Source organism: Acinonyx jubatus, chromosome A2 (assembly GCF_027475565.1).
Source record: "Acinonyx jubatus isolate Ajub_Pintada_27869175 chromosome A2, VMU_Ajub_asm_v1.0, whole genome shotgun sequence".
Lineage (NCBI taxonomy): Eukaryota > Metazoa > Chordata > Mammalia > Carnivora > Felidae > Acinonyx > Acinonyx jubatus.
The window spans coordinates 84,025,046-84,051,152 of record NC_069383.1 but is presented as its reverse complement, the minus strand read 5'-3'; the positions used below and the strand labels follow the sequence as shown (position 1 = coordinate 84,051,152).

General features: G+C 36.4%; 1 pseudogene; it reads left to right on the top strand.

The window, feature by feature from the left end:
- Window positions 1-1,434: 1,434 nt before the first annotated feature.
- Window positions 1,435-24,811, top strand: LOC106982485 (60S ribosomal protein L31-like; annotated as a pseudogene).
- The last annotated feature ends 1,296 nt before the right edge of the window (window positions 24,812-26,107 follow it).

The following is a 26,107-nucleotide window of genomic DNA, read 5'->3' as shown; positions in this document are numbered from 1 at the left end:
TTTTAATACGGCATCCTCTATGCACTTGCTAAATACTCCCTTGTAATAATTTAATGACCTGAAAATGATGTAAATATACATACGTATATGTTCATGTTATTTTTAACTTCAGAAATCAGTGTTTTAAAAGTGAATACCTGAAGAACTACCACTGTCATTAGAAAAATTTTTTGACCAGTGTTTGAAGGTAAAATTAAGTAACACTGAATAAGGAGTTATTATGTGATATACATCATATGTATTACATTTTACTTATGTATCAAAACTATGTATTTGCTAGAGCTGTTATTATTCCCATTTTATAGAAGAAGAAACTGAGATTATATACTTTATTGAATTTGGTCAGCCTCTTGTAACTAATACATAATAGAGATAGGATTTAAAGCCACATATGTTTGACTCTAGACCCCATACTCTCTTGAGTGCATCACATAAAACTTTGCACTGTCCTTGGCGAAAAACAACTTTTGCTAAGTTGATTCCTTACTTTGTGGTCCATAAAGGAAGGATGTTGGTCTATCTTAGCGATCTCTATATTTTTAATAAGCAATAAATAATATTCACCACACATAATAGATTTTTTCATGGTCTGTATTCATTATTGCAAAATAACTATGACTCAGTGATGCTTTGAACTTAATTTTATTCATTAAAATACATCTGTATATGCATATGAAAAATACCAGTTGTGACAACAGAATAGAGAGTTTTGTTTTGAAAGGTAACTTAATTTGTAACTGATAATTGACCATAAGTAGATTATGAAGGTATAGACAACACATATGTGGGTAAAAGTTGGCCTGGAGTTAATTCTTTTTCTTTCTTTTTTAATAGAGTTGTTGCCATTAAACTTTTTTGTTGAAGTATAATCAACATACAGTGTTATTAGTGTCAGGTGCACAATATAACGATTCAACAATTCTGTACATTACTCAGCGCTCATCATGATAAACATACTCTTAATCCCCCTTATCTGTTTCACTCTTCCCCTACCCACCTCCCTTCTGGTAACTACCAGTTTGTCCTTTGTATTTAAGGGTCTGGTTTTTTGTTTGTCTCTTTTTCTTTGTTCATTTATTTTGTTTCTTAAATTCCACATATGAGTGAAATCATGTGGTATTTGTCTTTCTCTGCAACTTGGGTTGCATCCATATCTTGGCTATTGTAAATAATGCTGCAGTAAACATAAGGGTGCCTGGGGTCATCTTAAATGAACTTTATCCAAAAGGGCTGCCTAATAAGCAGTAGGATCCCATCAGAGAGTCCATGAAGAGATGAACTGAGAACCAAATCCCAATGAAGTGCAGGGGAGAGGATGCTTACCAATGAATGGAGAGAGAAGTAATGATCTGAAAACCCTGCAAAGAACTGAAACACCCTGCAACAGAAAAACACAAGAGTCAGCTTTGACACCTGTCAAACCAGAGAGCAATGATGGCAGCTTACAAAAGTACCAGCCTATGCCTTCATCTCTCCTCCATCCACCATCTTGAAGCCTGGCGTGATCAGAAACAGTACAAGTTAGCAATTTCACAGAGGAAGAAAGACAAGTTTGAAAAGTAGGGGAATATCTGTCCAAGCCATACTGTACCCTGCAGGCCTGCCTTCTGTTGCATAGCTGATTAGGTGAGTGCAGAAGCTTTAATTTTAAATGAAGCTTGTAGTTTTTGTTATTACTCTGAGTGTACCTATCACTTTCAGAATTGAAGTCGTTTAAGTAACTGAAGTACCAGGGGGATTTTTATTATTTAAGAACAGCTGTGGGACGCCAACCAAGATTTTATCCAGGGGAAAAAGAAGAATTACCCTATAGCACACTTTAACAGACATTATGAGAGAAAAAGTTACTTAATGATTTCATTTGGCAATTCTTTTCCTTCAGAAAATCATCATAGATTTATATATCCATATATCATATATCCGAAAATACACACTTTATATGTGCATGTATCGTAGGGAGGATATTGCCTTTTGCAGACTTGTCTTGTTTAAAAATTCTTACTTGATCTCTTAATTGCATTTCTGTATATTCTTTGTTTCTCAATTCCTTAGCTGTAAGCAAATAAGGGTCAGATTTTTATATGCAAGATTCTGTATTTTTCTTTATAATTGGAGAAGATCATATTTTACCTAAACTCCATGAGCACATGAGATATGACACCGTATCGTATTTGTGTGTGAATATTTATAAAGTATAAGTCATCTCAAATTATAGGATCAGAATTAGATTTGAAAAAAAATGTATTCAATAAGATGTGTAAGAGGAGATAGACTTAATTCTAATTGAATTCACAGAGGATTTAAAATTAGATGTAAATCTCTAATATCATGTTACATTAAATATAAGTTAGTATTTGATTTGCATTCAGAAAAATGTACTATGTTCACTTCTAAGTACCATTTAGACAGAACATTAGAGCAATATCTTTGTTTTTTCTTCTCCCCCTGCCACCTAAATGTTATTGAAAAATCTGTCCAACCTGATTAGCACTATTAAAGACTGGTTTTGAGAAATCCAGAGAAACTAAGATTTACATTTTAGTGGGAGATAGAATACACTAAGTATTTTTTGTAAGTGTGGAAAAAAATGTTTCTTAAGAGGTAAAAATTTTAATACCTTAAAAACTAACCAATACTGAATTTTAAATCTTACAGCTAGAAAAGATCTATAAAACACAAAAGCGTTTCTTGAATAAATGTTCCACACTTAGTTTATAGAATTAATTTAGGACATAGTGTTCTCCATTCAGTGTGTAGGCATTAAAGAAATGTTATTTGAAACTGATGTTGGTAATTAACTTAGAAAACCTTTAGAATTTGGATTTAAGTGCCTATGATTTAGAATTTACATGTTATCCAAAGGAGATTAGTATTGGTTATGACACGGACCCTAAAACCACCATTTAATGAGGTGTATTAAAAAAAGAGTATTCTAGTATAAAAAGCTATTAATGATCTATAATGACCTCATTCTTTCTTGTATGATGTAGGTAATAAAGTTTATAAAATGGGCATTTATACTATTTCATTAATAACCATGGCTATTCATGAAAAAAATAAAACCCTAAAAAATAGCAAAAATGAAGTTATTAACATTTAGTATTGCTCTGAAAATTGAGGCTGCCTAAAAATACTAGTTGTGATTATATGGCATTCTGAATTCAGTGACCTCTTTGACAGTCCTAATTTCCTACCTAAGAGCTATTCTCCACTTCTCCCTTACTGACAGAACCCCTTTTTGTTCAGGTTGGCAGTGTTCCCAGATAAAATATTCACCTTCTCAGACACTGTTGCAGCCAAAGGTAGCAATGTAACAAGAATGTAGGCAATGAGATACAAGTATATTTCTGCTGGAGACTTCTGGGATTATATCTGTTTTTCTAACGCATTCTTTGTGTCCCTTTCTTTTTTTCCAGCCTACGGCACATCTGAAGAGGGAGAAGCCATCTTGCCTCTATGACTAGACAGGCATGAGGATAAAATCTCTGTGAGGATAATGGAACAAAGTTGTAGAAGGGGCCTAGAGTCCCTTCCTTTAGACTTCTTGTTATGTGAGGAAAATAAAATGCTGCTACAAGGTTAAGCCACAGAGATGGATTTCTGTTTCATACATGTAAACATATCACAATTCATACAATGTCCATTTATTGGCAAAAGTATCCATTTTAAAGGGTTAATTTGAGATACTAGCAGATACCTAACACAATGAAATCTCAGAAAAATTAGTTTTTTAATCCATCATGATTTTTCAGTACTAGTTATCTCTAATTCATTTTTTTTTAAGTTTCCTTTATTTTGAGAGAGAATAGGCACATGTGTTGGGGGGGGGGTGCAGAGAGAGAATCCCAAGCAGTCTCTGTGCTCATAGCACAAAGCCTGACATGGGGCTCAATCGCACAAGAACTGTAAGATCATGACCTGAGCTGAAATCAACAGTTGGATGCTTAACCAACTGAGCCGCCTGGGTCCCCCTCTTTAACTCGTTATTTAAATGTCTCCATTCAATATTCACTTCGTTATGGAATAGATCCTTATATATTCCATTAAAAATGATTTAATGGTGATGCCTGGGTGGCTCAGTTAGTTAAACATCCAACTCTTGGTTTTGGCTCAGGTCATGATCTCATGACTCTTGTAAAATTAGGTCTCTCTCTCTCTCTCTCAAAATAAGTAAACATTTTTTAAAAATTATTTAGGGGCTCCTGGGTGGCGCAGTCGGTTAAGTGTCCGACTTCAGCCAGGTCACGATCTCGCAGTCCGTGAGTTCGAGCCCCACATCGGGCTCTGGGCTGATGGCTCAGAGCCTGGAGCCTGTTTCCAATTCTGTGTCTCCCTCTCTCTCTGCCCCTCCCCCGTTCATGCTCTGTCTCTCTCTGTCCCAAAAATAAATAAACGTTGAAAAAAAAATTATTTAATGATTTATTTATCTTCAGTCATCACTGGAGGTTTGGAGTGTGTGTGTGTGTGTGTGTCTGTGTGTGTCTGTGTGTGTGTGTCTGTGTGGTTTTGACCCATTTATTTTATCTATATTCCCACTTTCTTGAGGGTTTTTATCATTAATGGATGCTGAATTTTTTCAAGGACTTTTTCTGTATCGAGATACTCATGTGATTTTAGCCCTTCATTTTTATTGATGTGGTGTATAACACTGATGGATTTATGGATGTTGATCATCTTGGCATCCCTGGCATGAATCACACTCGGCGTGGCATGTGATCCTTTTAATGTATTGTTGAATTCAGTTTGCTAATATTTCATTGAGAATTTTTGTGTCTGTATACATCAGTGATATTAGTCTATAATTTTTTGTGCGGTGTCTGTCCAATTTTGGTATCTGGGTAATGCTGTCTTCTGAAATGAGTTTGGAAATGTTCCCACCTCTTTGATTTTTTTGGAAAGGTTTAAGAAAGATTGGTATTAATTCTTTATATCTTTGGTAGAATTCACCAGTGAAGCCATCTGGTATGGGTTTTTGTTTGTTGGGAGGTTTTTGACTACTGATTCAGTCTCCTTAAAAATTAGTCTGTTCAGACTTATTTCTTCATTATTAAGTCTTGGTAGGCTGTATATTTCTGCAAATTTATCTATATCTTATATGTTGTTCAGGTTGTTGGCTTTTAATAGTATTCTCTTTGATCCTTTGTATTTCTGTGGTATCTATTATAACATCTCTTTCATTTTTGATTTTAGTTATTTGAGTTCACTTTTTTTTTCTGGGTGAAGCTAGCTGAAGTTTTATCTATTTTGTTTATTTAGGGAAAAAACACCTTTTAGTTTCATTGATCTTTTCTATTGTTTGTTTAGTGTCTATTTCATTTAGTTCTGCTTTGATCTTTTTTATTTCCTTCCTTCTGACTCTGACCTTAGTTTGTTCTTCTTTTTCTAGTTCCTTTAGGTATAAAGTTTGAGATTTTTCTTGTTTCTTTTTTTTTTAAGTTTATTTATTTTGAGAGAGAGCACATGTGTGCATGTGTGAGTGGTGGGGAGGCCCAGAGAGAGAGAGAGAGAGAGAATCACAAGCAGACTCTGCTCTCAGGGTGCAGAGCCCGACATGGGGCTTGCTCTCATGAGAACCAAGAGATCATGATGTGGACTGAAATCGAGAGTTAGAAGCTTAACCAACCGAGCCACCCAGGGGCCCCTTTCTTGTTTCTTAATGTAGGTGTTTATTGCTATGAACTTCCTTCCATTTACTTTGTCTGATGGTAAAATAGTGTATCAAAGAGACATTTATTCATAGAGCCAAGCCATGTCTTTTTATCTGACTCTGACACTTCTCTGTCAGTTAACCACACTGAGTATTGAGAACAATTATAAAGGATTCTGCATCCAATTCCTATGAGGTGGGAGGAGGGGTTGTCCACTTGAATAAGCAATTATTGGACACCAACTAGGTATTCTACAACTCAACTCTGTTCTGACACTGTTTACCCAAATATAGCATCAGGTTCCACAGTTTAAAGGTTCAGTTTCACAAGACTGCCCAGCCCTCCTTCAATTTTTTTTTTAACGTTTTATTTATTTTTGAGACAGAGACAGAGCATGAACGGGGGAGGGGCAGAGAGAGAGGGAGACACAGAATCGGAAGCAGGCTCCAGGCTCTGAGCCATCAGCCCAGAGCCCGACACGGGGCTCGAACTCATGGACCGTGAGATCGTGACCCGAGCTGAAGTCGGCCGCTTAACCCACTGAGCCACCCAGGCGCCCCGCCCAGCCCTCCTTCAAAGGATAATCTCAAGTCTGTATTGTCACCTTTGCTTCCGACCAGCCAACTGTAAATAAGGTTCCAGTGACTCCCTCCTCAGGTTCAAATTATTTGCTAGAGGAGCTTAGAGGACTCAGGAAAATAGTGTACTTACTAGATTACTAGTTTTTTATAAAAGGATGTAACTTGGGAACAGCAAGATGAAAAAGATACGTGGGGAAAGGACTTACAGCTTCCATATCCTCTCTGATGTACCACTCTCCCTGCGTCTCTGCATGATGGCATATCCAAAAGCAGTCTGAATATTGTCCTTTTGGGATTTTATGAAAGCTTCATTATATAGGCATCACTGATTAAATCATTAGCCTTTGACAATTTTTCAACCTCCAGTCCTCTCCCTCCCCTCCCTAGAAGTCAGCCAGGGTGGGGATGGGGGGCGGGGGTAAGACTGAACTTTTGCACCCTTTATTCATCTTGGTTCCCCTGGCAACAAGCCCCCCTTTCCAGTTGCTTTCCAAAAGTTACCTCATAATCCCAGTTGTAGAAAGGAGGTTGTTATGAATAACAATACACCCATTTCATCTCTATGGCTCCGAATCCACTTCAGGAAATGAGGACAAGAGACATTATAATAAAAGATGTTGCTATTGCTCAGGAAGTTCCATGGGATTTGAGAGCTGTGAGAAAGGAACCACAGATGAACACCAAATATATATTTCTTACAACCCACGCCATCAAAAATGAATATTCAGAGATCTTTAAAATGGTAGGGGAGTAATATAACCATTTCACTGATTAGTATATTAAGCATTATTATTACATTTCCTTGTCAAAATCATTATTTTTTAAAGATATTTTTGTATGTTTATTTTTATTTTTTTTAATTTTTTTTAACGTTTATTTATTTTTGAGACAGAGAGAGAGCATGAATGGGGGAGGGTCAGAGAGAGAGGGAGACACAGAATCCGAAACAGGCTCCAGGCTCTGAGCTGTCAGCACAGAGCCCAACGCGGGGCTTGAACTCACGGACCACGAGATCACGACCTGAGCCGAAGTCGGCCGCTTAACTGACTGAGCCACCCAGGCGTACCTGTATGTTTATTTTTGAGAGAGAGACCGTGCATGTAAGTGTACGCATGAGCAGGGGTGGGGCAGAATCGCAAGCAGGCTCTACACTATCCGCGCAGAGCCCAACACAGAGCTTGATGTTGCAAGAACCTTGAGATCATGACATGAGCCAAAATCAAGAGTTGGATGCTTTACCGACTGAGGCACCCCCAAATCACTATTGATGCAGATGCTATTTCACTAAGAATAAAAATGTCTTAAATATCACTTTATACCTAAGATGACTTTTCTCAACTTTCCATTAACGTGACAGAAGATAAAAAGTTACTAAGGCAAAACATTTTGAAAAAGATAAAAACAACCCTTACTCACAGTCTGGGAAAGGTTTTCCAGTAACTGGATGGACACTGCCTAGACCGAGAAACCACTTGAAGACATCATATACTTTTCCCTTCAAGTGTGAATAGTACCTAAGAGGAGGACGGCTGAGCAAGGTTGAGGTTCACAGCCACTACCCATCCTTAGTACAGAGAGGCAGGGAATTTTGCCAACTGTAAATTTAAACTGCTGTTCATTTACTGAAATAGACTTTACTTTCAGTGATACCTAGAAACATTACTGCCTTAGACTTTACTACCCTCTAAGTACCTGTAGCCCTCAAACCCTCAGAAAATTCAGTTCCCAGTAAAGCAGTATGAATAAAGAAGGACTGTGGATGGCAATGTCTTGGGGAGTTTGGTAGGCAGGGAAGAATAAAAAAGACCTCCCCGACCTGGAATTGAACCTGAGTGAAATTTGCTAAGAAGGTAAATCATAAGTGTCTCCCCACACATTCAAAAAAAAAATTTTTTTAAATGGTAACTGTGGTGATGAAAAATACATTAGCTTGATTTTGGTGATTATTTTATATATGTATATCAAAACAGCAAGTTGTATACCTTAATATATACAACTTTTGTCAATTATACCTCAGTAAAGCTGAGGGAAAAGAGAAGTTGGGGGAAAAGTGGTCATAGAAACTGCACTGTAGGCAAAGACAGTGCTTGTGAGCAATTCTTGGAAAGCATAAATTTTCATATATTGATGAGGAAAAAAAAAAGTAATGACAGGCAGAATAATCCAAAATAAATTCTCATCCTAGAAGACAGTGAACCAGACAATAGCGTAAGATCCCAAGTCACTATAGTCAACCCTGCTAAAAGCTAGAAATTGTTCTAGAAACTACATACATTAATTTACCTTCCACTTCTATGAGAGAAGGGGTCTTCTACTAGCAGTCAATTAGACAGAGACATCTACAGGAATCCATGCCACCTTTAATAGACTAAACCAGACTCATTAAAAGGATTGAGCATTCCTTTTTCAAGGATGAACATATAGAAAAATATACAAGCAAATAACCCTGATACTACTACTACTACTATTACAAATGCAAACAGACTGACTTATGGAAGAAATTCTTCAGTACAAGAGAAGAAAGGAATTAACTTTAAAATATTTCTTGAGGGGCGCCTGGGTGGCGCAGTCAGTTAAGCGTCCGACTTCAGCCAGGTCACGATCTCGCGGTCCGTGAGTTCGAGCCCCTCGTCAGGCTCTGGGCTGATGGCTCAGAGCCTGGAGCCTGTTTCTGATTCTGTGTCTCCCTCTCTCTCTGCCCCTCCCCCGTTCATGCTCTGTCTCTCTCTGTCCCAAAAATAAATAAACGTTGAAAAAAAAATTTTTTTAAATATTTCTTGAAAATGGTTTTACTTATAGGAAACAAAATAAATTACTTTTAAAATCTCTAGAACTGAAACAAATAATCTAACTCAAAATATTTAATTCAGATATCCTGATAAACTTAGTGACCTATTAAGGATAAAAAATTACCTTATTAAAATCCAGGCCCCAAAATAGGTAAGTTACTTAGGGACCAGAAAAAATATAAGAAACCTAAAGCAAATTCCAAGCTGGCTTTAAAATTAAATGTATGCAACATCAAACACAAGAGACAATGGATTTTTGTTTTGTTGTTTTTTTTTCCTTTTTTGCAAAGTGATAGGCTTGGGAGCAAGTGACAACTGAAATATTCATTTTCTGATACACAAGTGTTTACAAATTACAGCACTGATGTAGAAACTCTCAAAAGTTTAACACGTAATTCAGGGGATCAAGAATTAAAATTGAGAAGTAAAAAATGGAAATTTTTGAATAAATGTTCTTATAGTGAGCCTTGATATGAATGAATCTAATAAATTTATGTACACATGTTAACATAATTTGGCACAAGTGTAATGTCACTTGAAAAAAAAGATATGTAATTCTAAAATGATAATCTATACCTCTTACCCATATTATATCCATATTAAATTACTTTAAGTGTAGGGATGTTATAAAAAGCACAGTAAATTTCTTGTTTTATATAGGAGGGTGGTTAAATTTGTTAAATTTGAAGCTAAAAATATATAATATAGACCCTTTTTTTTAATGCTTATTCATTTTTGAGAGACAGAGTATGAGCAGGGGAGGGGCAGAAAGAGAGGGAGACACAGAAGCTGAAACAGGCTCCAGGCTCTGAGCTGTCAGCACAGAACCTGATGTGGGGCTCAAACATAAACCATGAGATCATGACCTGAGCTGAAATCAGATGCTCAACTGAGCCATCCAGTTGCCCCATCTAACCAAGACCTTTCTTAAAGTATATAAAATGAACATTGGTGGAAGATGGCAGAGTAGGAGGATCCTAAGCTAAACTCATTCCATGGATACAATTAGATAACTCATGTCGATGTAAATAACAGAAAACAACCCAAGCATCATTGGTTGGCAGAACACTCTCCACAGCTAAATGTAGGGAAGAGGCTACATCAAAGAGGATAGGAGGGGGAGAGACTTGCTTGGGAGACAAATAGACCTACAGAACTGTCCACAGGAGGCAGGGATGTGGTAGGCACAGACAGGGGAGAGGACCAGACCGCCACCACAGCACCCCCAAGCAAGGGGGGCCCAAATTGGGACGATGAATCCCCATAACATTTGGCTTTGAAAACCAGAGGAGCCTAACAATCAGTGGGGTTTAACACCTAGAGCTTTACTCAGCTCTAGGAGAACTTGAAGGATGGAGTCTCTGCCTTTAAAGAGACAACACAAGAAACAGCTCCACTGATATACAGCATAGAAATAGCAGTTTGAAAAATCACCTGGGGTATATGGGAAGGAGATTCATTTACTAGTCTCAGAGCATGTGCTGGAGGGGCAAGAATCTTTGGAAGACTTCTCCAAGAACAAAAGAACTGGGGGAGCATTTTCTGCCCCCCACCCCCAGCCAGATACATAGATACCTGCAGGAACCAGCACATTACCAACTCTCCATTTAGCTTGCTAACAGTATTCCATACCCCTGCACTCTTCTGTGGATTCGAACCCTCCAACCGGGCAGGTTTCAGCAGGAATTTTCCCAAGTGGCTGCAGGTCAGCTCCCACAACAGACCAGCGTGGACCTTGCTGGAACCATGTGTCCCACTCCCTGTTCCCCTGCAAACTTGCCACCTCCAATTTGCCCTTGGCAGGAGTTTATCCAAAGTGGTGTCACAAGCCTGGCAGTGTACAAACAGCCCTGACAGGAGCCAGCCGGCTCCAAAAGTGACTCTTGAGCTGGGTAGAAGGGAAAATAACCACACATACCAGTCCAGCTGCAGCTCCAGCAATGGGCTTGGGGCAGACATATTGTCTGACTGCAGGCCCCACCGACCAACAATAGCTTCTTACGGAATAATACAGGGAAAATACCCTGCAGTCCAATGCTGTTGCCTCTCTGGCCAATGCCTGGTCTGACTCAAGCCCAAGGCAGCTCCAGGCTGGCCCACTAACAATACAGAGACCAAACCTTGCCTACAACAGGCAAAGAGCCATTGCAGATGACTAGACTGAAGGCAAAAGCAGCTCAGCCATAACAGTGGGGTATATGCAACACAATGGGAGACACCCCTGAAGCACCAGGTTCTGGTGAATAGAAGATACTGCACTACAGGACATTACAAGATCCTCCTCTTCATAAGGCCACTACTTTGAAGAGCAGGAGATATAGCTGACTTTCTTAACACATAGATACACACACAGAGAGTTAGACAAAATGAGGAGACAAAGTAATATATCACAAATGAAAGAAGAGGACAAAATTCACTGCAAGAAAGCCAAATGAAATAGAGATAAGAAATATGGCTGTTAAAGAATTTAAAGTAACGGTCATAAAAATACTTACTGGACTTGAGAAAAGAGTGGAGGACCTCAGTAAGACCCTCAACCAAGAGATAGAAAACTTAAAAAATAAATAAATAAAAAAACTATAAGTGAAATTAAAAATACACTAGATGGAATTAATAGCAGACTAGAGAAAGCAGAAAAATGGATCAGCCACCTGGAGGACACAGTAATGGAAAGTAATCAAGCTGAACAAGAGAGAGAAAAATAATGAAAAATGAAACTAGGGAACTCAGCGATACCATCAAACATAATAACATTCACATTATAGAGATACCAGGAAGAAAAGAGAGGGAAAAAGGAGCAGAAAATTTGTTTGAAGAAATAATAGCTGAAAATCCCCAAGTCATGGGGAATGAAACAGAAATCCAGATCCAGGAGGCACAGAAAGCCCCAAACCCAAAAAGGTCCACAACAAGATATGTAGTAATTAAAAAGGCAAAAAACAGTGATAAAGAGAGAATTTTAAAAACAGTGAGAGAAAACAAAAACAGTTACATACAAGGCAAACTCCGTAAGGCTATCAGCTGAATTTTCAGTGGAAACTTTTCAGGCCACAAGGAAGAGGCATTATATATTCAAACTGCTGAAGGGAAAAATCCTACAACCAAGAGGACTTTATCCATCACGGCCATCATTCACAATAGAATGAAGAATAAAGAGCTTCCGCAAACAAAAATTAAAGGAATTCGTGACCAACCGCAAAACTGACTATATAAGAAATGTTAAAAGCGACTCATGAGTGAAAATGAAAGACTATAAGAAAGAGTAAGAAAGGTGGGAAGCATAAAGCAGTAAAGTTAAGTATATCTGTAAAAATCAGTGAAGGCATAAGCAAAATAAAAGGATGTAAAGTATGAAACTATACACTGAAAAATGGAAAGGAGGATATGTAAAGGATGGGTTCAAACTTAAGCAACCACCAACTTAATATAGACTGCTATATGCATAAGATGCATAGAAACCTAATGGTAACTACAAATCAAAAACTGCTATTAGATATGTAAAAAAGAGAAAGGAATCTAAATTTATCACTAAAGAAAGCCATTAAACCATGAAAGAAAGCAAGAGAAGAAAGAAACAGAGGAAAACTACAAAAACAACCATAAAACAAGTAACGAAATAGCAGTAAGTACATACCTATCCATAATTACTTTGAATGTAAATGGACTAAATGCTCCCATCAAAAGACACTGGGTGACAGAATGGATAAAAAGCAAGACCCAACTATATGCTTGCTGCCTACAAGAGACTCATTGCAGACCTAAAGTCACAAGCAGATTGAAAGTGAAGGGATGGAAAATCATTTATCATACAAATGGAAGTGAAAAGAAAGCTGGGGTAGCAATATTTATATCAGACAAAATAGACTTTAAAACAAAGACTGTAACAAGAGACAAAGAAGCACACTATGTAATCATAAAGATAATTCAACAAGAAGATATAAAATTGTAAATATTTATGCACCCAATATGAAAGCACCCAAATACATATGGCAGCTAATACCAAACATAAAGGAAATAATCAACAATAATACAATAATAGTAGGGGACTTTGACAGCCCACTACATCAATGGATAGATCATCCACATAGAAAATCAACAAGGAAACAGTGGCTTTGAATGACACATTGGACCACATGGATGTAACAGATATACTTAGAACATTCCAACCTAAAACAGCAGAATACACATTCTTCTCAAGTGCATGTGAAATATTCTCCAGAACACATCCCATATCAGGCCACAAAACAAATCTCAACAAGGTGAAAAAGATCAAAGTCATATCATGCATCTTTTCCAATCACAATGCTATTAAACTAGAAATCAACCATAAGAAAAAATATGGAAAAATATAAATACATGGAGGTTAAATAGCATGCTACTAACCAATGAATGGGTCAGTGAAGAAATCAAAGAAGAAAGCAAAATATACATAGAAACAAATGAAAATGAAAACACAACAGTCCAAAATCTTTGGAATGCAGCAAAAGCAGTTCCAAGAAGGAAATTTACTGCAATACAAGCCTACCTCAAGAAGCAAGAAAAATCTCAAGTAACCTAACCTTTCATCCAGAGTAGCTAGAATAAGAAGAAAAACAAAACCTAAAACCAGTAGAAGAAATAAATAATAAGGATTAGAAAAGAAATAAACTAAATAGAAATGTTTAAAAAGTAGAACAAATCAATATAACCAGGACTTGGTTCATGGAAAAAAAAATTGATAAAGACTTAGTCAAACTCAGAAAAAAAGGAGGACTCTAAACGAACTCAGAAATGCAAGAGGAGAAATGGCAATCAACACAACAGAAATACAAAGAATTGTAAGAGATTATTATGAAAAATTATATACCAACAAATTGGACAACTTGGAAGAAAAGGATAAATTCCTAGAAACATATAACCTTTCAAAACAGAATCAACAAAAAATAGAAAATGTGAACTCATTACCAGTAATGAAATTGAATCTGTCAAAAAACTCCCCCCAAATAAAAGTCCAAGACCAGATAGCTTCAAAGGTATATTCTACCAAACATGTAAAGAAGAGTTAATACCTATTCTTCTTAAACTATTCAAAAAAAAATAGCAGAAGGAAGGAAAGTTTCCAAATTCATTCTGAGGCCCACCTTACCCTGATACTAAAACTAGGAAATATGATGAAAAACCTGGAAATGTCTTTTGATATTGCAGAAGGGGTCAAAACAATCAAGGAGTTGAGAATATTAGAATAGATTTACTATGTAAGACTTGAGTACCCATGACATGATTAAGATTCCTGGGTGAGGCAAGAAGACATCCCATAGGAATGCACTTCTGAGTTGGCACCAACATGTTTAAGAAGCTTGGTTGGTGGTAGCTGCACTCTGCAGGCTCTGATGACAGTGGAGGTTGTCGCTATCAAAGTGGGCTCTTTAATGTCAATGGCTATGAGGCCAAGGCATAGCAGTAAGTCATCAGAGGCATAGTAGATATAATTGCCAGTTTGCCATCCAGTTGCCATGACCCTCAGGGATCTGTGGTAATAGCTAATAGGTCATGGAGTTCTTAGAAACAAACTAGACAGGCAGATACATATGAGAAAGGAAGAGAAAAAAAGATGATGGGGAAGATTGTTCATCAGCTGCTGAAATGGGAAAATGTGGCTTCTCACTCAATTTCCCGACCTAAGTCAGTTCTCAAAATCAGAACTCATTGATCAAATCACATGGTTCCCTTGTGGAAGAAGCCTGCAGTGCCACATGGAATTTATACAGTAAATATGTCCTTGGTTATTCTCCAAAGGGACCTGCAATCATTCCCTGGGTAACTGACACTGAGGAATTGGAAAATCCAGACATTTCCAGGTATGTTAGGTATAAGGTCTGAGCTGACAGTGATGCCATGGGATCTGAAATGCCACCATGGTTCTCTGGCTAAATGGGACCTTATGGAGGCCAGGTGGAGTTTGGCTCAAGTTCATTTCACAGTGTATCCAAGTATCTGTGGTCCTAACCTATTATTATTTCCTTGGTTCGTGTGTACATTATTGAGAGAGAAATATTTAGCAGCTGGTGTTATGGTCTGTGGAATAAGAGCCACTACATCATCAAGAGCCAAGTAGAAACCCCAGAAATCACACTTCTAGCTGGAGGAAAATTATAAATCATAATTAATACTATATTATGGGAAGAATTGCTGAGATCAATACCACTATCAAGGACAGAGGATGTAAGAGGATGCTTCAAATAATATTTCTGTTTAATTCAACTATATGTATCCTGCAAAAAATGAAATGGATCTTGGCAGATGTATATATTATTATAAATTTATCCAAGTGGCAGCCCCAATCACAGCTGCTACATTTTACCACCTGCCATAGTGGCTGCTATTGGGGCTACCACCTGGTTGATTGGCAATAAATTAACACAAACTTTGGCACATGTTGTAGGGCTACTGATCTTGCAGATAATTTTTTTTTCCAATTCCTTTCACTAAGAAGGATCAACTTTGGTTTTTATTCTCATGGTAAAAACAGAAGTTCACGTTTACTCCCTAGCCCAGGGATAGGCTAACTGTCCTGTTCCCTGTCATGGTGGAGAATTCAGGTATCTTGATCATCTTGACAAGCCATAGAACATAACACTAGACTAGTACACTGATGACATGGTGAGTAGGGAGTCGAAAGTCCACCAGATATGCTAGTAAGACATGTTATATCAAGAGCATGGAGAGAAGTCTCATGAAGACTAAAGAGACTGCAACAGTTTTGGACGCCCAGTGGTCTGTGACATGCCACAATATTCCTTCTAAGACCAAGGGCAAATTTTCATGTTGCACCTGACAGTCCTTCAATAGAGGTACAGTGTTTGATCGGTCTCTTCTGATTTTGGAGGTAGCATACACTGAAGTTGAAAATACTGCTCTGAAAAAAAAAAAAGAGAAAGAAAATACTGCCCTGACCCATGTATCTTGTGACTTGAAAGCTATCCATTTTGGATGAGGAAAAGAGGAAGAGAGGATTCTGCAGAAGATCCACCCTGAGGTGCATAGCCACATGGGTCTTATGACTCAGCAGATTTGACAGATGTAGATATATCTGTGAAGAGAAAGTTTGCTGCACAAATTCTCTGATAAGTTTCTGGGATTTAGCGGTAGATCATGCCTTTTCTTTAAGAGAATAGTCTCAATTTTAACAAAAATTCCTCTGTGATATTGGACGTTACTAGAAACTGATAACCTGACCATGGGATGCTAAATGACTATATCACTGGAGTTCCCTTTCCTTTCCAGAGCTGGATATTCTCATATCCATCATTTCATACAGTTGGGCAGGTGTAGAAACAGCCTTTGGATTTCAGCCTGAGCATACCCAGAATGTACTAGTAAATCACACAAACAGGTGGCCCAGACATCCATGCACAATAACTTCTATCTCAGTTTAAGTCTTTGGCCTTGAGGTGTATTCCCAACAATCAACTAGCACAGAAGAAAGGAATCTTAGCTGATGCAAAGATGGACTGGTGAGATACGCTAATGCTAAACTGAAGAAGATTGATGTCAGTCCTTATGTTAGTGGACCAGTAAGCAAGTAAAAGGGTGTTAACATATTAGTAGTGGCAATCAACCCTATTTACCAGGACAGGCTACAGTTGCTACTTAAAGACGGTACAGAGGATGTTGTCTACAACCCACTGAATTTATGAGCTTATGCCCACAATAATTGTAAATCGATAACTGCAGTAACTGTGGTTAGAAAAAATGTTTTGATATCTATTTCTGTGTAAAATTTAGTGTCTTAAAACCAAAACAAGATGTTATTTTGTTTATGTATTTATATGGGCAGAGATTAGTAGGGGCATCTTATCTCTGCCATATGAATTTTCTGGGGTCTCAATTGGGATGACTTTAATATATAGGGATTAGAACAGTTGGGGACTACCCATGCATCTCTCCCTGTGTTCTTTTGGGTTCTTATGTGATTCAAAGCCTCTGAATGTCATCTCTCTAGATGTTGGATGGCTTATACGGTGACTCAGAGCTCCAGGAGTAAGTGTTTCAAGAGATCAAAGCAAAAGAGGCAACAGCTTTTATGACCCAGCCTTGGAAGTCATACATTATCACTTCTGCCATATTCTATTGGTCACGCAGGAGCAGTCATAATGTAATGCATGTGGGCACTACACCAGGGCCTAAATAGTGGGAAATGTGGGTCATTGGGGGTCTATATTGTAAGATGGCTGTAACATAAAGAAAATAAAATGAAGGGATTACACTTAAGGAGTAAAGTTTTGAGCTTCCCTGCCAAGCAAGCCACTCAGAGATAGCCAACTGTGAAACAAAGGTAAAATGAGTGGTGGAGGAGAAAAGTGATAGATCTCTATCAATTATGGCTTTGGAACTAGTTGCAGCAGTAGTACTTTTGCTAGTTTCACTAACCCTCTTACCTTAAATAGTTATGGTGCTTGAATCTGGAAACCATCTTAATAGACTCTGATTGATTAGCCTTCTGCTTTCTTTTTTGGGGAAGAAAGAAAAGGTGCTCTAATTAAGATCATCTTCTCTAATCACAATAAAGTACAACTAAAAATCAATTATTATTATAAAAATCCATATAGAAAACAATACATACTATTTCTCACAGTCTCACTCTGTGCATGCGTAATTTAGAAATTGGCCAAGAACATGAAAAAATATGCAGATTTGGGGGGCTTTTTTCCCCTGCGATTTCTTCCTCTCTAATATCCTGCCCCCCTTCAATGACAGCCAGGTCAAATTTGTGTTTCCTCTGCCCAGTTAGACTTCCACTGTCTGTACTCTATTTCTCTTTGCCGGGATTGAAAAATACCTTCAGGCAAAAAACATGGGAAAATACACTATTTATTTTTTTCATATGCTTTTCTTCTCTTGAAAACTGTAGGCCTGGATTGGTTCTGCCCAAGGCCTGCAGACAGTTGCTTTGTATATGTTAATAAGTATTTATAGTTCTTTAAGGATAACAGTAAATCTGATACTGGTTAATCCATCACGACTTTCCAAAACACTTTGCATGTATTGCTTTAGATATGCTATCCTCAAACACAAAAATATAGTTGTATTACAGGTTTTGTTAAATTTATAAGATGGTATAAGTGTTAACATTTTGTTTCTTACTTTTCACAGTCAACATTATATATAGTAAAATCTAGTTTCTTTCTATGTACAAGTAACTGGTTTGTTTCTTTTACTTAATGTACATCATTCTATTATCATATATGCACTACATGTTATCAGCTAATTTCATTAGCATGCAATACCTAAATTACTTTAATTCTTTACAAGAACAAAGAATGCTCTGGTCAACATGCTTAATATTTATCTCTTCATTTTTCTCATTATTAATGAGATTAGGATAACTTAATATAGTTACTAATCATTTAAATTTTTACTTCTGGGGGCGCCTTCGGTGGCTCAGTCGATTGAGCATCTGACTTCGGCTCAAGTCGTGATCTCGTGGTTTGTGAGTTTGAGCCCCGCCTCAGGCTCTGTGCTGACAGCTCGGAGCCTGGAGCCTGCTTTGGATTCTGTGTCTCCTTCTCTCTCTGCCCATCCCCCACTTGTGCTCTGTCTCTGTCTCTCAAAAATAAATAAATAAACGTAAAAAATTTAAAAAAATTAAATTTTTATCTCTGTTATTTTTTCCTTTTTTTTTTTTTTTTTTTTTTTGCTAGGTTCTGTGGAAGTCCTTAGATCTGCTATGTACTAAGTTTTATTATTTATTCATTGTATGTAATCCCTGGTACCACTTTAATCTCAATCTTGAGACTCAAATGGAATCTGTGACATACAACTCAGATCCTTGTTCAGAACTGGAGTGCCTATTTTCCCTCTGATGAAAAGTGATACTTGTAGACAGCCCATAATAATCATTCCTAATTAGGAACTACCATGGTAGAGAAAACTGTCTCACCCAAATTTACACTCCCTTCGTAGAAACTGGTGAATGCAGGGATGACCAGCATCCAGGGACTGGTCAGTGTAGGCATGTTTGGGCCCAGCCTCTCTCCAGTGTTAGAGAAAAAGCTTTCTCTGATACTGCAACATGGCACTATATCGCCCTCTAACCCAATCTTGCTTTCTTCAACTTCTCTCCCTTTCACAGGGTTGACCTCAAGAACAGTCCATATAAATTTGCTCAGTAATGTCTTTCTTATGGTTTTCTTCCCAGTGATACAACCTGTGAGTGACACTGATTTATAGAAATTCTTACTTATGTTGCCCAATTCTCATATTCATCAAATTATGTTGGCTTTTCTCTTGAGATTTGAGCTTTTATATCTTGGTTTGGTAAACATATTCTGTGGTTAGCTTGATTGTTTCACTTTCATATGGAGGTCTTTCATTCATTTGGGGTTATTTTATTTATTGATTTATTTGTTTATTTGTTTTTGTAATGGTATGTGCTAGAAGTCCAATTTTATTTTTCTCTAAATTGCAAATTAAATCTCTAGTTTCATTTACAAAAGTATCCATCATTTCTTCAAGGTTATGTAATCTATCCTGTATCACATAACCTGTGATCTGTTTAAATCCTTGTTTTTGTATTCCTTCATTCAATCAGTCTGTCCCTGCACTAGTACCACACTGATAATTTTATCATTTGGTGCTGCAATCTGTCTTACTATCTAATAGTATGAGTTTTCTATCTTATACATTTTTTTAATTTTTTTTTTAATGTGTATTTATTTTTGAGACAGAGAGAGACAGAGAGAGACAGAGAGAGACAGAGCATGAATGGGGGAGGGGCAGAGAGAGAGGGAGACACAGAATCGGAAGCAGGCTCCAGGCTCTGAGCCATCAGCCCAGAGCCCGATGCGGGGCTCGAACTCCCGGACCGCGAGATCGTGACCTGAGCTGAGGTTGGACGCTTAACCGACTGAGCCACCCAGGCGCCCCTATCTTGTACTTTTTGAAAACTGCTTTAGCAACTCACAGAAAGTTACCTTTCTGTATAAATTTTGGAATAAATTTGTCAAGTTTCTCCCCAAACTTAGCTGTGGTGTTGAATTGAATAGTGATGGATTTATAGATTTATTTGATGACAATTAAAATCTGTAAAGTTTTATTCATTGTATTCATGAGTATATTATATCTCTCTATTCAGATCTACTTTGATGTCCTTTAATAGATTTTTTTAAAATATCTATAAACCTCTCAGGCAATCTTTGCTAGATTATTTCCTAGGCAATTGATAGTTTTCATTGTTATCACAAATGGCATCTATTTTCCATTTCATTTTCTAGTTACTTATTTTCAAGTGAAGAGAACTTGTTGAATATATGTGAAGGATGATTTACTGAGCTGACAGATAAGATTGAAGAACACTTTCAAAAAGCATTAGCAGGGAATAAGGAGATGGAATGAATGGAAAAAAGTCAAAAGAAATGGAGACTAATAATAGAAAAAGCAATACCCATCTAGAAGGACAGAGAAAATACACATATAGAGAAAATATTGAAGAAAAACATACTGATAATTTGTGTAATTAATGAAAACTGGGGGCACCTGAGTGGCTCAGTCCGTTGGGTGTCCGACTTCCACTCAGGTCATAACACCCCGGTTTTTGAGTTTGGGCACCACATTGGGCTCTGTGCTGACAGCTGGGAGCCTGGAGCCTGCTTTGGATTCTGGGTCTCCGTCTCTCTCTGACCCTCCCATGCTCATGCTCTGTCTCTCTCTGTCTCAAAAATAAATAAAACATTAAAAAAAAAGAAAAAAAAAGGTAACTGTGAGACTTCCATTTAAAGAGGTACACAAAGAACTGAGTAGGAGAGCTAAGTGAAGAAAAAACTCTCATTTGGATATATTATAGTGACTTTTAGGATTATTAAAAGCAAAGGAAACTGCTGAAAATTTTCAAAAGGAAACTAAAACTTGTCTTTCAGAGAGAAATTAAAATCCAGTACCTTTAGTCTTGACAACAATACTGAATACAAGAAAGTTTACAAGGAAAAGGATTTGAATCTGATATTATATTCAATTAAACTATCATTTCAATGTTAGAGAAGAATGAAGATGTCAGAGAGTGAGTCTAGCAACATGAAGAATATCTTCAAAAGAATTCTTCGGGCTTCTGGGTGGCTCAGTTGGTTGAGTGGCTGACTCTTGATTCCAGCTCAGGTTAACCCAGGGTTGTGGGATTAAACCCCATGTTGTCCTCCTTGTTGAGCATGGAGCCTAATTGGGATTCTCTCTGTCTCTCTTTTCCTCTGCCCCTCTCTCCCACTCACGCATTCTCTTTTTCTCTCTCTAAAATGAAAAAAATCAAATAAAAAATTAAAAAATAAAATAATTCTGAAAATTCTTAGAGGTTTAACTTTCGAAAGGAAGGAATAGATCTCATAGCAAAAAATTGGTATAAAAGGGAAGAACATGTAAAAAATAAGTAGAATTTATTGATATCTGAAAAAAGTAATGCTTTTTTCATTTATATAAGCACAAAAATCTGAACCCAAACTTGTTAGGGGAAGTGAGGAAGATGGGAGAGGGAATTGTGTTGACATTTTTTTTTTTCCTATTCAGGGGGAAACATAATTTTTCATAAAGTTATAGACATTGATAAGGAGAAAAAAAACAAAATATTAATCTGTTTTACTCCCCCTGCTTAGTGCATTGCCCAGGGCACAATTTATGATAAAATGTATTTGTTAAAAGAATCTTAATGAATTAATGACCATCAAAATAATAAAAATATAATGCATATTGTTAGTTCATGAGAAACACCTAATTAAAATCAGGGAAATGGGAGACATACGATAACATTAATTGCAGTAGGTAGAAAACATCTTCTAATACAATAGTAACAAATTAATTTATGGTAAAACTTATTAATCAAAATAGGTAAAACAACAGTGAAAAGACAATGACTCTCAGATTGTACTAAAAATAAGAATTAGCAATGTTGTCTAAGAGATACTCAATTAGAAAAAAAACACCTAAACACACACAATAAGCAGAAAAATTGATAATGAATCATGGATAAACATATATCTAAAAAACATCAAGTAGGGGCTCCTGGGTTGCTTCGTTGGTTGGGTGTCAGACTTCGGCTCAGGTCATAATCTCATGGTTCGTGAGTTCGAGCCCGCGTCAGGCTCTGTGCTGAAGCTCAGAGCCTGGAGCCTGCTTTGAATTCTGTGTCTCCCTCTCTCTCTACACCTCCCCCAACTCATGCTCTCTCTCTCTCTCTCTCACTCTCTCTCTGTCTCTCTCCCTGTCTCAAATAAATAAATGAATAAATAAATAAATACCAAGTAAAAATTTTAATATGAGAAAAAGAGTAAAGGTGAAAATAAAAATTATCATCAAAAAGAGATATGAAATATGTATGAAAAAAAGTAAGCTGGGAAGATTGTAATCATCAATATCAAGCTGAGAGTACAGCCTCTAAGTAGAAAAAGGAATAACATATCATATGGAAAGACATAGTTAATGAACACACATGGAAAACTATAAAGGTAGAGATGAATTCAATGACATTACTGTTAGGTGTAATAGATATGTCTAGAACATCATGACAAATGAACATAGAATACATATTTTCAAGCACATATGAAATATTTACCAATGATGATGATGAACTTGGCCTCAAAAGAGGTTTCAAAAAATTTCAAATAATTAGCAACATAGCATCTATATTCTATAACTACAATGCAATACAATTAGAAATCAAACTAGAATATTTAGGAAAAATTCTTATCTCTAAAAACTAACATATTACCATTTACCCTTTGGTTTAAAGCAGAGATTATATGCTAAAATTTGAAATTATTACATTATAATGACAATGAAAGCACTGGGTTGAAATCTGTTTGCTGCTGAAATGTAGAGGAAAATGTACCAAATTGTGATTATTACCAGAATATAAGAAAGATGGAAAACAAATTAACTAAATTCAGAATAAGCTAGGAAAAAAAACCCAGCAAACTAAATTCAAAAACAAAAGTAAAAGAGAGGGAAGGGATGCCTGGGTAGCTCAGTTGGTTAAAGGTCAGACTTTTGTTCAGGTCATGATTTCATGGCTTATGAGTTTAAACCCCGCAAAGGGCTTTGTGCTGACAACTCAGAGCCTGGAGCCTGCTTCAGATTCTGTGTCTCCCTCTCTCTCTCTGTCCCTCCCCCACTAACACTCTGTCTCTCTTTTCCTCAAGAATAAATAAACATTAAAAAAAAATTTTAATAAATAAAAAAAGAAAAAGAGAGGAGCACAAAAATAACGATAAAGTTATGATAAAAGAGACAATTAAAAATAAGGCTATGTGAAAACACCAAGAAACAAACTTCTAGTCATATCAATTAAATAAATGCAAGGACTGTTCAGCTTTTACAGTTATTAACACAATTAATAAGCACCAAATTAAATGATCAAAAAATTAATCTTTCAATTTGGGGTGAAAAAGCACTCAATATGATTTTCTACACAGTTAAGATAAAAATTCTTAGCAAACGAGGAAAGAGAAAGACAACTTAAAAAAAACACAACAAAAGAAGGGTACTTATTCATATATCTAAAGAAATCATCACATTTAATAGAGACATTTTAGTTTTGTTTCCTTTCAGGTGTGTATCAAGACCAGGACACCTGCTCTCACTACTGTAGTTCACACAGACCTGAGATCCTGCACAAGACATTAAAACTAGAAAAATAATATGAGATATAGAGAATAGAAAGAAAAGGTAAATGTGCCATGATATGAATACTTTCATGGAATGCCCAAGATAATTTATAAACAAATTATTACAATTAATATTAAAATATAGTTAAAGACTGAAGAAATAATACATATCCATGTGACCATTATCCCAGAAATGAAAAATGCTTTTTGTCAAATTTGTTCCAATTTTTTAAATAAAATTAATCCTTTCAAATTTCCTTTTTTAAATAAAAAGGATGTACTTACAAGAAAATTCATTGCAGCATTGTATGCTAGAACAAACAATATGAAACAGTTTCCTTTACATTAAATATTTAAGGCTAAAAGAGCAATAATTGCCTAATGTCTCTGTCTGCTCTACAAAAATTTTCAACTAACTCAATCCAGACTTTTCCCCAAAATTCTTCTAGCGTAACACATACTACTTCTTTCTCACAATCACCATGTATTCAGGGGGGCATATGCATTTCTAATATTAAGAGTTTTTAACAAGGATTTTTATCTTAAAGCCAGAAGGAATTGATTTATTTAAAAAAAACTACTTAGTGTGCTTGAGATGCTGTTTTCCCTCCCCCACAATACCTTGTGCTCTTCCTTGGCCTGGCAGAATGTCTCCTGAAAAGAAGGGTAGCTCCCACAAAGAAGGGTGGTCAGAAGAAGGGCTGCTCTGCCATCAAGGGGGTAGTGACCAGAGAATACACCATCAACATCATAAGCATATCTATGGAGTGGATTTCAAGAAGCATGCCCTCAGACACTCATAGAGATCTGGGAATTTGCCATGAAGGTGGGATCTTCATATGTGTGCATTGACACCAGGCTCAACAGAGCTGTCTGGGCCCAAGGAATAAGGAATGTTCCATACTGTATCTATGTGCGGTTGTCCAGAAATTGTAACGAGGATGAGGACCCACCAAACAAGGTCTATATTTTAGTTACCTATGTACCTGTCACCACTTTCAAAAATCTACAGTTAATGTGGATGAGGACTAACCACTGATTGTCAAATAAAGGTATAAAACTGAAAAAAAAAAGACTACTTAAAAGGTATATTGAATGGATATTAGTGAATATATATATATATATATCTTATTTGAAAAAATCTTTACTCTTTAAAATCAAAAAAATGAAAAAAATTTAATCTTTAAAAGATCAAAATTGCAAAATATAAAAATTCCACAGCTGTACCATTGGCCAGGAGTTTTTAGATCTTCTTCTCCAATAAATTTCAAATATTTTAAATACATTTCTAAACAAAATCTCAAATCACTTGAAGCCTTTCAAGAATGTAACTGGCCATTCTAAAAGAATATGTAAATAAGAGAAAATGGAAAGTCTAAATCAGTGCTGTTCAACAGAAATATAATGCTAACCATAAATGTGAACCACACATAGGGGTTTTAAAATTTTTCAGTAGTCATTTAAAAAAATTAGAATAAATAAATAAAAATAATGTTAATAACATTTTAACTCAATCATTAAAAATATTAGCATTTTAAACCATAATCAATGCAAAAATTACTATTGACATATTTGACATTTTTAATATCAAAATTGAAAAAACCTATTGTGTATTTTACATTTCAGTCTCTACTATCCACATCTCAAGTGCTCAATAGCTTCACATGGCTAGTGAGTATCATATTGGATAGGACAGATGTAGAGAATGCACTGATTATTATGACACATTTATTAACCTGATGGATATGGTATGCCAAACTGGTGAAAGCAAACACTAACATTTAAAAACTTGTAGTATGTGCTAAAAATTATGTTAAGCATAGTATATAAATTATTTAATGAACTATAAACCTATGGAGTAAAAAAATACTAACACTACTCATATTATTTCCAATATATGATTGAGAAACTTAAGATTAAAAACATATCCTAATGGACCCCAGCTATGCCCAGGCAGAGAGAGAATTGAACCAGGCTTAACTGCTTCCTAAGCCTATACTTTTAATTACTTTATACTATACTGGTTGTGGTTTGGATGATGGCTGGCACTAGGATGATGGAAATGGAGGGGAAAATAAATGGAGCAGTGTGAGAAATAGTCAAATGATAAAAGCAGCTGGACTTGGTGATGATACACACAGGTTGAGGGACACAGAAATATGATTGTTTGCTTGAGCAGATGGTCAGACTGTATGACTATTGCTAAGAACACTGGAGAGGGGCAGATTTTGAGAGAAGATTCTAAGTACTCCATATTTGAGATTATGAACATTCCTATCATCTTTTTAGTTACATTAAGCCTCTGCTAGGAAATGTGACTTTAAAAAGGCCCTTTGCTTCTACTGGTTATTACTCTGACCAACCTAGAAAAAGAGAAAAATAGGTGTTAAAATAAAATAAAGTCTTCATGATATCTTCCTTTCACAAATAGGAAAAAAATTATACAAATGAGAAATAATTTATAA